This window comes from Enhydra lutris, unplaced genomic scaffold (genome assembly GCF_002288905.1).
Source record: "Enhydra lutris kenyoni isolate GAN:26980312 unplaced genomic scaffold, ASM228890v2 scaffoldscaffold57, whole genome shotgun sequence".
NCBI classification, from domain to species: Eukaryota; Metazoa; Chordata; class Mammalia; order Carnivora; family Mustelidae; genus Enhydra; species Enhydra lutris.
This window is the reverse complement of record NW_019154141.1, coordinates 11,100,313-11,113,120: the sequence shown is the minus strand read 5'-3', so window position 1 is coordinate 11,113,120 and position 12,808 is coordinate 11,100,313.

Here is a 12,808-nt window from a genome sequence, read left to right as displayed (position 1 = left end):
TTAAACTCTCTCCAAAGTAGTCATCATAAATATGTATTTTTATTTTTAAATTTACATTCAGTACAATTTACTGTGAGTGTGTGTGTGTGTGTGTGTGTGTGTACTAAGAACCTCAACAAATGCTTGCATAATCGCCAACATAATTAAGATAGGCTTCTACTAGACAAACAAGTTTCCTCATGCTGCCTCTTTGGAGTCACACCCCCCTTCCTGCCCTTAGCCCCTGATGAGCTCTGGTTTGTTCTTTGTCCCTATGGTTTTTCTTTTCCAGAACATCCAATAAATGGAATCATAGGATAGGTAGCCTTTCCAGTCTGGCTTCTTCCGCTTCCCCTCCCATAGTCACTTGCTGCAAGTGTCCGTAGTCTATTCCTTTTTATTGCTAAGCAGTATTCCATCATATGGATGGATCACGGGTTTGTTTTTTTAAGTTAAATTTTTATTTTTATCCATCTTCAGTTGAAGGACATTTGGGCTGAATCATGTTTTGGTGATTATGAATAAAGACAACATAAATATTCATGTACAGTTTTTGTGTGTATGTGTGAACAAAAGTTTTTATTCTCTTCGGAAAATACCTAGGAGGAGCACTGCTGAGTCATGCAGAGAGTATATGCTTAACTCTATTAAAAAAAAACAAAAAACCTGCCAAACTGTTTCACACAGTGGTTATTACAGTTTGCATTCCCATCAGCAACATACAAGCGTTCTAGCTGCTCCACATCCTCGCAAGCACTTGGTTTGGTCAGTTGTGGGTGTGTTTCCTTTGTTTGTACGTGTTCCTTTCTGTGTGTGTAATGGTATCTCATTGTGGGTTAAATTTGTATTTTCTAATGAATGATGGCATTGACCTTCTTCTCAGGTGTTTATTTGCCATCGGTGTATCTTCTTCGGTGATGTGTCTTTAGTTCATTTTTTAAGTGGGGTTGCTTTCTCATTGTGGAGTTTTGAGAGTTTATTATGTATTTTAGGTACAGTCCTTTGGAAGATAGGTGATTGGCAAATATCTTCTTCCCTTCTGTGGCTTTTCTTTCCATTTTCTGAACAGTGTCGCTCAAAGAACTCCGCACCTGCCCCATCCACTGGCTTTTCCCCTCCTGCTCCTGTGTCTATAGTACCTAGAGAGTGCCTGCTTAGTCTGTAGCCCACAAATGTCTATTAAATGAATGAAGTAATGAGTGAATGGGAGAGCTGAGCTGTCCCTGAGGAGGTGACTGTATATGTCATTCCCCAGAACAATGCCTCCTTGCTATGGTTTCTATTCTTCAAGCGATCTTCTGAGCTCTAGTTTGCCTTCCTTGGTCTCCTGACTCCCAGAAAAGTGTCCCCAGAATAATGAGCGTGAGTAGCCTAGTGACTGAACAGGCAGCCTTCATCCCTCCCGTTCTGAGTTGAGGAAGCAGTGTTCTAGTGGCTCATCATTGAGTTTGGTCAGTCTGGAGAGGCTGGCCTCTTTCTGAGTGTCTTGACCCAGCTGAGCTTCTGGACTCTCCTGAAGCCTGGACCACGTTGATTGCTCTGAAATCCAGCCCAGGAAGTGCAGGACTGCAGCCTGAGGTCGCAGCCAACATGCCTCCTGCAGCTTCTCTCTTGTATCTCTCTCTTCCCTGCTCAGTCCAGAACTGAGAAGAATGGCTTTTGAAGACCTCCAGGGATGGGAGGACTTTCCATCATTAGGGAGAGTAAAAAGGAAGGGACAAGTTTTGGGGTGGAGAGTAGCATGGCACAGGAGAGAGCCCGGAACAGGAAAAGTGCTCAAGAAGTGGTCTAGGGGCACCTGGGTGGCTCAGTGGGTTAAAGCCTCTGCCTTAGGCTAAGGTCATGATCTCAGGGTCCTGGGATCAAGCCCCGCATCGGGCTCTCTGCTCCACGGGGAGCCTGCTTCCCCCTCTCTCTCTGCCTGCCTCTCTGCCTACTTGTGATCTCTATCAAATGAATAAATAAAATCTTAAAAAAAAAAAAAAAGAAATGGTCTAGTTGAATCCGTTCTTACCAAAACTCAGCAGAAGGGGTTTGCACCCATGGGAGCTGGTAAAAATGTTTTACTTCCAAATGCGGGTGAGACCCAGTGGAGCTTTTTTCTTTGCTCTGAAGATAGTCAAGTTGCCCCTTCTCTTAGTTTCCAAAAGAAAGATGACAAACCTCTTCTTTCTCTAGAGTTTTTAATGCAGCCTGAACCGCAGAGGCTGTTAAATATCAGTGGCTCTGGAGCACTGTCAGACAAAGAGAGATAAAGGTAGAATGGGGGTGGGGATGGGGGTGGTGGATTTAGGTTTCTCTGAAGAAAAAGCATTATACTTTTTCCTCTGAGGTAAACTTCTTTAAAAATTAAAAACTGGGAAAAAAATGAAAAATGAAAAATTGGAGGTTGCATGCTTTGCTGCCTGCCTCTGAGTTCCTCAATCTGTCTGTCTGTCTGCCAGTAGGAAGCAGATGATGCTTCTGCTAAGCCACTCTCTACCCCCACCTTCCCACCATCTTCCTCGTACCCCTCTCTGGTCGCACTCTTGGTTCCTCCTTGCATTCTTGACACTGACTCACTTGTCCTGGACCACATTTCTGCCTGAGGAGGAGAGTCTTGGGTGCAGCTAATTCTGTCAGATTGCCCTGCATGGCCCTACAGACATCTATCTTTGGGTTGGACTTGACTTTGGTAAAGCATTTCCCATCTCATGCTACTCACTCAGCCCTGTAATAGCTCTTCAAGGTAGGCTGCACATTTCACTGCAGGGGAAGCTGAAGAACCATTCAGCAAGTCAGAGGGCAGAGTGACTAGAGCTTAGTTCTCCCAATCCAGGTCATGTGTGAGATTTTTAAGGACTGGACTCAGTCTTCAGGCAAACTCAACCTCCCCAGAGCCTCTGATTTCCCAGGAAATCTGGGTCCATCTGTCGTCCCCATCCCAAGACCTCTGGAGGCAGGGAGAACTCCTCTCCACGAGAAGCTGGGGGGAGGGGAAGGGTAATGCCCTGCGGGCCCTGTCTCGTCCCCCAGCTAGCACATTCTCCTGGAGAGTTTCACAACAAAGCCTCAGGCTAGCTCTTCTTTAAGGCTCCTTCCAGCTTCACCTTCCAATGGTTCTCGGCTTAGTTAGGCTCTGAGATGCCTTGGTTCCTGCCATCAGCACTTCCTTCAGTTTAAGAATAAAAGGAAGCCATCCTCTGAGTCCCCACGCATGTCTCCCACCCCCAGAATCTTCTTTGCTAGCTCCTGCTGTTGCAACTGTCAGGAGTGGATTTTTGGGTAATTGTTGCCATGGAGACTCTGCCTTGAGTTATTGTGCAAATGTGTCCCATCTTCTTCCTTATTTGGTGTGTATATGGATGCTTGCAAAACGGCGAGGTTGAAGGCTCTTCACCTCTCCCCTTCGCCCTCCAAGGTGGTTCACCTGGGCCAAAGCTTCTTGGCAGCCTGCTTCCCATTTCTGTCTTCCCTATGGCTTCCTGGCCAGTCGCTGCCAATGGAAAGAAAGTCCTGACAGCTGAGGACAAGGAGACCTGCACTCTGTGGGTTGAATGGGGTGGCCCAGATCCAGTGACATTTGGTGGCAACTGATCTCCAAAGCAGCAGCCCAGATTCCCGGGGCCACCAGTCCCTGGATGGGGACCAGAGCCAGAGCTCCCAGCACCTTCCTCCAAGAGACAAAGCCTGTCTACAAGTCGAGGAGCTGCTCACACAGACCTCAACTCCAACCAGCTTCCATAACCGTCACCATGCCCACCGATCCCCAGTGCAGAACCCTGGCTTCACGCCTCTCCTCTGTTTCTCCTGAGTGTTCATCCTCCCACATGCAGATGATGGGATCATTAGCACTATTTTTAACATGTCTCTTTCCTATCCAAGATCTGCCCTTGTCTCCCCATGGCTTTTTCTACCAAACACAGACTTAACCTGCATTCAAGGGCTTCCGTCTTATACCTCCTCTCCCACCAAACCAAGCAGCCCTTAATGTCCTCTCTGCCCTTCCCCTCCTCCCCTTTGCTCTCTGCTCTCAGTAGTTCCTTGCAACAGCTCTCTGAGAGCAGTCTCACCCACCTCGCTCACACTGCCTTTACTCAGGTTATCTGTCCTTCCAGAATGAATGACTTTCCCTGATTCTTTTGGGAATGCATCACCTTCAAGACCCTACCTATGGCAGCATCCTTCCTCTATATCTGCTCATTGCACAGCTGCTGTTTGAAAGGCTTCAGTGTTGGGATGAGGGCAAGGGGTTGCAGTAGTATTGCAACACGTTGAATAGAACAGGACGGTGGGACCTCGTCCCTCTGGTACTATCAGCTCTGCAGGTTACTCCAGGCCTGCCATCCCACGGGAGCCATGAGACAGTATACACACACCCGCCCCCTCAGCGTCTACTCGGATTTGACAAGCTTCCCAATAAAGGATTCATCATTACACAACAGCAGTGGAACAAGGGAACTAGGAAAGCTTGTAAGGCAGAATTCTGGCCTTACGTGGGGACAAGATTTCTGTTTACATGGCTGCACAGGAGGAGACAGAACCTGAATTAGAATATTGTATGAGCTGCTGAATAACATATCTGATCCAGGACTGACCTTAGGGGCTGTTCATCAGTTTTTCCCTGAAGGTTAAGATGGACCTTCCTGCTAACTACTCTTCCTCTTCCTCCATCCACTCTCCATCTCTGCAGGACTGTAGTCCAGACCGTATTTTCTTGTCCTGCTGATGAGCTTTCAGGAGGCATGAAGATGATTCTTTATTGTGCAGACCCTGTTGTGATGTGAGGTGAAGTGGCACTGGGACCCCCAATCTAACAGAGGAGTTAGAGCCTCTGGCCCCAGAATGTGCCTAGTCTGATGGTGAAGGCACAGCCCCTGCTCTAAAAAGCTCTTCAGTCCTTTGGCAGGAGCTGGGGTGGGAGGGATGACACATATAAGTTCTGCTTCAATGATACGTGTAACCAAGTACAGCTGGACCAAAGTGCCAATGCAAGGAAGGAATCACAAAGGTAGGAAGGATAATAGAGTTAAGACCTGGTTTGGAAGGCTTCCTGGAGGAGGTGAGTGCTGAAGGAATGGTTTGGTGAAGACAAGGAATGCCATACCATATACTGTTACCAATGTGTGTTTGGCCTGAGCCGTCCATTAGAGATCGGAAATTCTGTTCCTGGTATCGATGAGTCTAGCTCAGATCTCAAGTTCTTTCACACTCTTATTTGACTCTTGGGGGGCTCCAAGTCCAAGTGGGGTTATTGGCTCTGGCTCCCCAAATTAGGAAAGTCTGAGGCTTTAGGCACAGCTCAGTCCAGGGGTTTAACTGATACTGTCTTCTCCTTCTCTCCCCCACCCTCTCTTAGAGGACCTCATTCTTCATTCTCAGCAGCCCTTCCACACAGCAGGAGCAAAGGCCTCCACGTGAGGATGTCTTCATCTCACAGAGGCAGTGATCACTTAGGATTACTGCTAAAAAGAGCCATGCATGCTGAGCTGGTTCCTTTGGAAATCCTTTCCTAGAAGTTCCTTCCAGTAATTTCCTCCCATACCCTATTGACAAGAACTGGGCGACATGACCATTCCTAGTGGAAAGAAAACCTGGAGAGGCAAATATTTTCAACCAGGCTTCCTGCTGGATTAACAAAACCACACTTTTGTTAGTGAGAACCAAGGGGAGAATGGACATTGGTCAGGGAACCAGCAGTGTCCATGGGAATACCAGGAAAGATTCTGATTGCCTCTGCATGGTCATGTAGTCATCCATGAACCAACCTCTATGGCCTCCTGATTGAGTCCTGAATTGACCGGGCCCATTTCAGATGTATCCTCCTACTGGAGGAGGCAGCCCTACCTCAATCCCATGGTACAAGTCTTACACAGGAAAGACAGACGATGCTGCCAGCAGAAAGGCACGTGGGCTTGTAGTCCAGAGATGGCATGCTGAGCAGATAAACATCAGACACCCACTATAAGAATTTTGCAGTACAGAAAATACACCAAAAAATAGCTTCATAAAAAAAAAAAAAAAAAAAGGCCAGGAATCTCCCCCTCTCCCTGACGCAATATATACAAAGTTATGTGCAGAAATCAAATATAGCCATGAGGAGAGGATGCAGAGAAAAATGGTTCAGAAAGGACAACTTCCTGGTGGGAGTGAACTTGGAGCTGGGGAGTCAAGGTGGTGATGGTTAGAGGGGGAGGCACCGCACAGAGGCCACGAACAGGGCTGGCTGGGAGAGTGAGGGAGGGCTGGGTGTACAGACCCCCCCTTGAGTGTTCTCTTGCCCTGTGGCCATGGAGGCTGCTTCCTGGGCCCCACAGACTTGAGGCTTCCCTCACCCATCCCACCCACCCCCCCACCCGCCTTAGCAGCTGCAGCTGGCTTCGGAGCAGCCTTGATTAGCATTCTCTTGGTCTGGGAGGTTGGGCAGAGGGGAGTGGGGAAGATCTCCACTGCTAAGCTCCAGAGGAGAGGAGGGAAGTGGCCCTGACGCAGGAGCAAGAGGGGGCCGCTGGGAGCAAGTTCCTAACCCAATTAAGAAGTGATTATATGGTCATTTTCAAGGGCTATGCCAGTTACCAGGCCCCTCCCAGAAGGCCCTAACTGGCAGCCTGACAATTTACCGTTAAACCTGGGGTCTGGAGCTGTGCCTGGTGTGGCGGCTGGGCAAGGAGCCCAGGCGCAGGCAGCTGGGGTAGGAATCTTTAAGGATGAAAATGATGGGTAAGGAATTTGCTGTTACCATGGAAACGGACTCTGGGTGGATGAGATATAGTCTAACGGATAATGGGGAGAATGCCATCTACCACCAGGCTCCCTTATGGCGGCAAGTGGGCAGTGCTGGAGCCCACCATTCCGGCTGTGGGCCATGGGCTCTGTCCACCTCTGTCTGGGTCCCCTCAGGGTCATCACGATCTGGCAATGTGTCCACCAGTTCATATCAATATCTGAGGGGCCTTGGGAGATGCCCCCAGATCAGAAGTCTTTGGGGGCTGCCACCCCAAGTTAGCTGTGCCTGATAAGAATAGAGCACAGCACCAGGCCACAGGGATTGTAGCTGGGCTGAGGGCCACCAACTAGGGCCAGGCCGGGACATGGTGAGAATGTCCATTGGCAGCAGGATGAAATGGCAGGAGCCCTGGATCAGGAGTGGGTGACCTCCCCTCCGATTCCAGATCAACCAGTACCAGCTGGCTGAATGACCCCTGGCAAGTCCCTCTCTCCGAGTGTTCCTTGCAGGTAGTGCTCCCTCTCCTCAGCCCTGGTGTCCCTGAGACCCCTTCCAGCTCCACTCTTCCTCTCTCCCGGGATTTGGAACCCCACAGTTTTCATCTCAGCCCCACATGTCAGCCCACTGAACTACACTGCCATGGCACAGAGTGGCACCCCCCCCACCGCCCCACCCCCAGAGACACATCCAGGCTCTGCTCTGCTTCTCTTCTGCTACACGGAGTCTGAGACGGGCACGATGCTGGGACAGCCCCCGTACGGCCGGCCTTTGCTGCCCCGGGCCCTCCTGCCCTTGAGCTCCGCGGTGTCTGAGCACACAGAGGGACGTTCCTAAAGCTTATGACTTGCCCTGCTCGCTCCGGGAGATGGACTTAATCCGCTGCCTGTTGCAATTACCCTGCCATTTCCAGTAAGTGCTATTTTAATTGGGCCTTTCTCTGGGACAAGTGTCAAGGAAAAAAGCAACCTGTAACGCGGGGTTTGGGCTCCGGTACTGTACACACTTACCCATTTAATCTCTCTCCTCCCTCCCCACCCCCTTCCTCTTGACCCTTTCACTCCCCCTCTGCCATCTCCATCCCAGGCTCCTCAGCCCGTGGCCTCCTCCCCACCCTAACAGGGGCAGCAGAATGTGGGTTGGGGTCCAGGAGGCAGGGGAAGAGGACCCAAGAATCCCGCCCAGGGTGAGGGACAGGAAAGTGAAGTAATTCGGATACTGCTACCAGCTCCCAGGAACTCTTTCAGAGACACTAAAAAATATGGAAAAGCCAGCAACTAAGAAGAAGGACCCCAGGTTTCTACAATAAAAAAGTGACTTCTTGCCTGTGATCATCCCACACCTCTTCCAGGAGGCCCACTTTGATATACACTGTTCACTCTGACTTCAAACAATACTTATTAAGTGCCTACTGCATGCAGAAGGGTGGGGAATGGAGGAGGGCAGAGAGTACTGAACCTAACTTTCAGGAACCCTGTGTCTGGCCTTCAGACCCAAGCCTGAGCTCCGCCCCTCCTGGGCACACCTCTTTGTTCACACCCTTCCCTCTGAGCCCTTCCTCCCAAGCCGCATGCCGGTCAAATCTGACTCATCTGGGGATTCAGCCCAAAGCCTCCCCCAGTGTCTCTGGCGGCCTGGTGGTAATAGAGTTTGTGCCATTTTTCTGTTGTGGCCTAGATATGCATATTATTCAAGGGAGTGTGGCAGACTGTCTTCCAGAGACGGCCAGGCCCATGGGTTTATCCCAGCCCACCCGCTCTTCTTAACACTGTGACCCCCACTCTTCCCCCGAGACGCGGTGGGGGACTTGAGACTAGCACAGCCCACGTAGTGGGGCAGAACTGAAACCACGCGGCTTCTGAGACTCAGTCATAAAGGCATACAGCTCCCACCTGGCTGTCTCCCTTGCGCTGCTCATTCTGGGAGCCTCCAGGCTGGGAGGAAGGTGGCCCGCAAGGAGCAGCCCGTGCTGGCGGTCCAGGCACAGCCCCCACTGCAGGGCTCGGTGGCCATCAAGCAGCGACGTGTGACCGAACCTACAGAGGATTCTCCTCCCCAGTCTTGGCATCTTCCAGCTGAGGCCCCAACACCATGGAGCAGAGGGGGCCAGGGCCCATCCTCATTCCAGGTCTTTGGAAACTGTGAGGTTGAACAACTGAGTGTTGTTTTAAGCCCCTGTATTTGTGGTGACTTGTTACACAACAGCAGACCCCTCACCCAGGTGGGACCTTGTGGGTCCTTCAAGGCCCAGCCCCATGACTGGCACGTGGTGGGTGCTTGTGTACTCGTTATTGAGTAAACTAAGGAACATGAGCAGGCAACAGTGCCCGTCCGCCCTTTCAACCATCACTCTCAGCTCTCTTCCCTCCCTTCCCCAGAATTCCACCAACCCCAGGGCACCGAGGCCGTCCCTGGCCTGGCCTTGAGGCGTGCATAGCCCCGAGCCCTGACTCACCCTGCCCTGCAGCCCGCCCCGGCGCCACAGCTCCCAGTGCTTAGCTACCTGGAGTTGGGGAGGCTGCTTTTCGCAGTCTGGAGCCTCCTCGCTGGTCCCCACACGTCTGATCATTTTGTCCTCACTACACTGCTGAGGAAGGCCGTTCCTACCATCGCCGTTTCACACAGGAGGGCACTGCGGTCGAGAAAGAGACGGGGGGGGGGTGATCAAGTGGGGATCTGAACGCAGGGCTTCGGACACCAAGCTCAGTATGACAGCCACACGGTACCTATCTACAAACATGGTCCAACTGGAGGAGACTGGTGGTACTTTCTGTGGGGACAGCAGACCCTGGGCTACCCAAAACAGCGAGCTGAAGAGGAAGGGACCAGACTCGGGTCTTCTGCAGTGCGGATGAACAACAACACAGCCTCAGCCACTGGCTCTTCGCCGCCCGGCTGCGGCAGTAAGCACCTTACCTACCATGCAGTGTTCACTGGCCTCTGCCCGCCTGGGAGGTGGGCGCTATTCATCCCTAGAAGGGAAGAGAATAGGGGCTTGGGGGATGTGACTTGCTCAAGGTCACACCACTGATAAGGGATGGGGCTGGGCTGCACACCCACGCCTGCTTCATTCCCATCACGTAAACTCTCCCGCCACCTTACAAATCACTGCCACTTTCTGGCACATTCTGGAGTGTGGCCATAGGAACCACCATTCGGTGGCATTATTACTTCTGTGATAGACACAGAGAAACAGGTTAGGGTGATGAGGTCCAAGGCTCCCCTGCCAAGGGTGGAAAAGTCAGGATTCTAAGCCATATCTCCCATCTGCACCCCAAAGAGCACGGCACCACCCCCAGCACCGTATGTCGCATCTCAGAAAATGCAACAAGGTCCTTGGGCATCAGGTCCTCCGAGGGGAGCTGAGCCTGTCTGCACCCCGCACCAGGCTAACTTCTCTACTAGGTCTCATCCGCATGTCACCATCCAGAAAATGAGCCGTTGGGGGTTCCCAGGCTGGGCAGCTGGGCCAGGCCCCTCATAGCCGAGCCCATTTATGGCTTCACCAGGTCAGGGGAGTCCTGCTTGCTGGGTGTTCCTGAGACTGGCCACCCAGAGCTCCAGCACACCCGCTCTCCTGCCCACACGCCAGAGGAGGCTGCCTTCCGAGCACGCATCCCTCTTTACTGAGCTTCTGGGTCCAGAGTCCAGGGCATGAGCAGGGCTCCTTCCCATAATTCTGGTTCCAGGAAAGAGGACAGCTAGGGATCCCTATGCTGCCATCCACACTAGCACCTCCTGTCACCCCCTTCTTGCTTCCCACCCAATACTTACCCACGTTCCACAGGACACCCCAAACCCAGCCAGCTGAGACTCAAGCGTTCCTCCCTGATTCCCCAGGAATATGTCAGTGCCACAGTCTGGCCACTAATCCATTCTCTATACAGCTTGAGTCTTCCCTCCTCTAGGAAGTGCTCCATCACCACTCCTACCCGTCTGGACAAATAGTGTCTGGTGTTCAACCCACTTGCTTGGCCCTTATCACCACCCCGTGATATCTCCTGTTACCACTTTTTTTTTTTTTGAAGATTTATTTGTTTATTTTAGAGAAGGGGAGAGCATGAACAGGGGGAGGGGCAGAGGAGGAGGGAGAGGGACATGCAGAGTCCCCGCTGGGCATGGAGCCCAATGAGGGGCTTGCTCTCACAACCCCAAGATCAGGACCTGAGCCGACCCTCAACAGGCTGAGCCACCCCAGCGCCCCCTTATTATTAAATTGACTTTTTGTCATAAGAGGGTACACTAGGATTGAGCTTTCTTCTCCCCTCCGCCAGAAGTGAATATCTCAGGCCTCCACATCTTTCACTAAGCGCTGTTCCCTCCCAAGGGGGGGGACCTCCGAAAATTGATTCCAAAGTGTTTTCTCATGGAAGGAGACGGCCACGACTTCCATTCTGGAATTCTGCTCTTAATCCAAGAGGCCCTTGGACTGTGGCGAGAGGCTGCCCTCTGCCAAGGGAGTATCAGAGGGAGAAAGAAGGTTCCTGGAAGAAATTCTCGTGGACCCTGAATTCACACCCACCCCGTGCCTATAGCACCCAGAATTTGGACAACACGCAGGAGAGTTCAGGGTTTTATCTGCTGATGTTCATGCTGACATGGAGAGGTCAGAGGGGCAGTGGTGAGCCTGCCCCCCTCCTACAGAGGTCTAACTCCCTATCCCTTGCCTCTGTTCCTGCACATACCCTGGGCATGAGAAACTCTTAGCAGAGCAGGCCTGCTGAAAGGGGCCTAGAGGTGAGTAGAGCCAGAGGGTGGGCTCTGCCCACGCATTCCCAGGGGCAGGAACAGGGAGCCCACTGCCCTGGCTGAATGGGGGAGGGAAGGGATAGCATGGCCTTCAGTCTGCACAGGGCACACCTGCTCGCCTCGGAGGAGTTACTGCCCACCAGCAATCTGGCTCTGTTGCGAGCTTCTCAGGCTTCTGAGCGGCAACGCTTCTGCCAAGAAGCTGGGAGCCAAGTGGACGCCGCGCATCAAGCCTGGCAGTGCTCCTTGTCGCCTTCAGCAGCTTCAGGTGGTTGGAGCTCGGTAACTGGGCCCTGCGTGGGCTCCACCTCGCCCTCCCAGAAAGCTTCTCCCAGTTAGCCACTCTAGGCACTTGTCCCTCACCCTGGGCACATCTACAGGTCCCTCTGTCCTCCAATTGCTTCATGTGAGCCCTTCCTGTCCTCCCAGTTAGACGGGCATAACCACAGGCCACACCTGCAAGGCATGTAGAGCAGAGGTCTCAACCTTGGCACAGAAGATGCTCTTGGAAAATTCAAACAAATACCCTGAGACCCAGGCCACCCCCAGGATCAAGCAGTTTGCAGCTCTGGGGGCAAGATCCCGAATTTGGACTTGGTAAGCTCTCCAGGAAGCAGCTGTGACCCCAGCCCTCTGAGTCTCTACAAACACCAGATCACCTGGGCCCCACATCTGCTGTGGGAAGGGATGGAGGTCAGGGGTTACCCCCATTCTAGGAGAAAGCTGAGACTGCTGCCTGCACCCTGGATTCCGGGCCTTCATGGCTGCCTCCTGTCTCCTCCCTGCAGCTGCAGAGAGAGGGGCTGCTTCCAACCCACGTGGGCCCTGAAACAGTGAACGGGGTGCCTGGCGCACGCCCGGCTGGGTCCTGAAGGACTGGGGCGCCAGGCGGGCTTGACTGCAGGGCCCGGTCAAGGCTACATCCGCTCGCCAGGAGGCACCACGGGCGCCCAGGAGGGGTCGATGAGCCCCCACTAGCGGAATCTCTAGCTCAGAGGTCAGCCTCCAAGGTCACAGCCCCCAACTCCTGGGTGCTCTGCATCTGTCAGGGTGGTCTCCGCCTCTAGTGTAGCCAAGCTCGCCAACGTCCTGATTTACTCCTGCCTGGGAAGGTCACCAGGAGTCAGGACTCTGGGCTCTAAAGCCAGAATGACTTGGTCCCCCAACTTGTCTCTCCCCTAACAGTCCTTCACACATTCTTGCTCACCAAGTCCCAAACCTCTCTCCCTTTTACTTCAACCAGAGCACATGGCCAGTGGCATCAGGGGCCGTGAACCTTCTGGCTTCCTCCTGGCCTGGCCACAAAAGCTTTGCTGAGCCATTGTACCCATTTCTCAGAAATTGGTTATCTGAGAGGGCTGGGCTCATCAAGGCCCT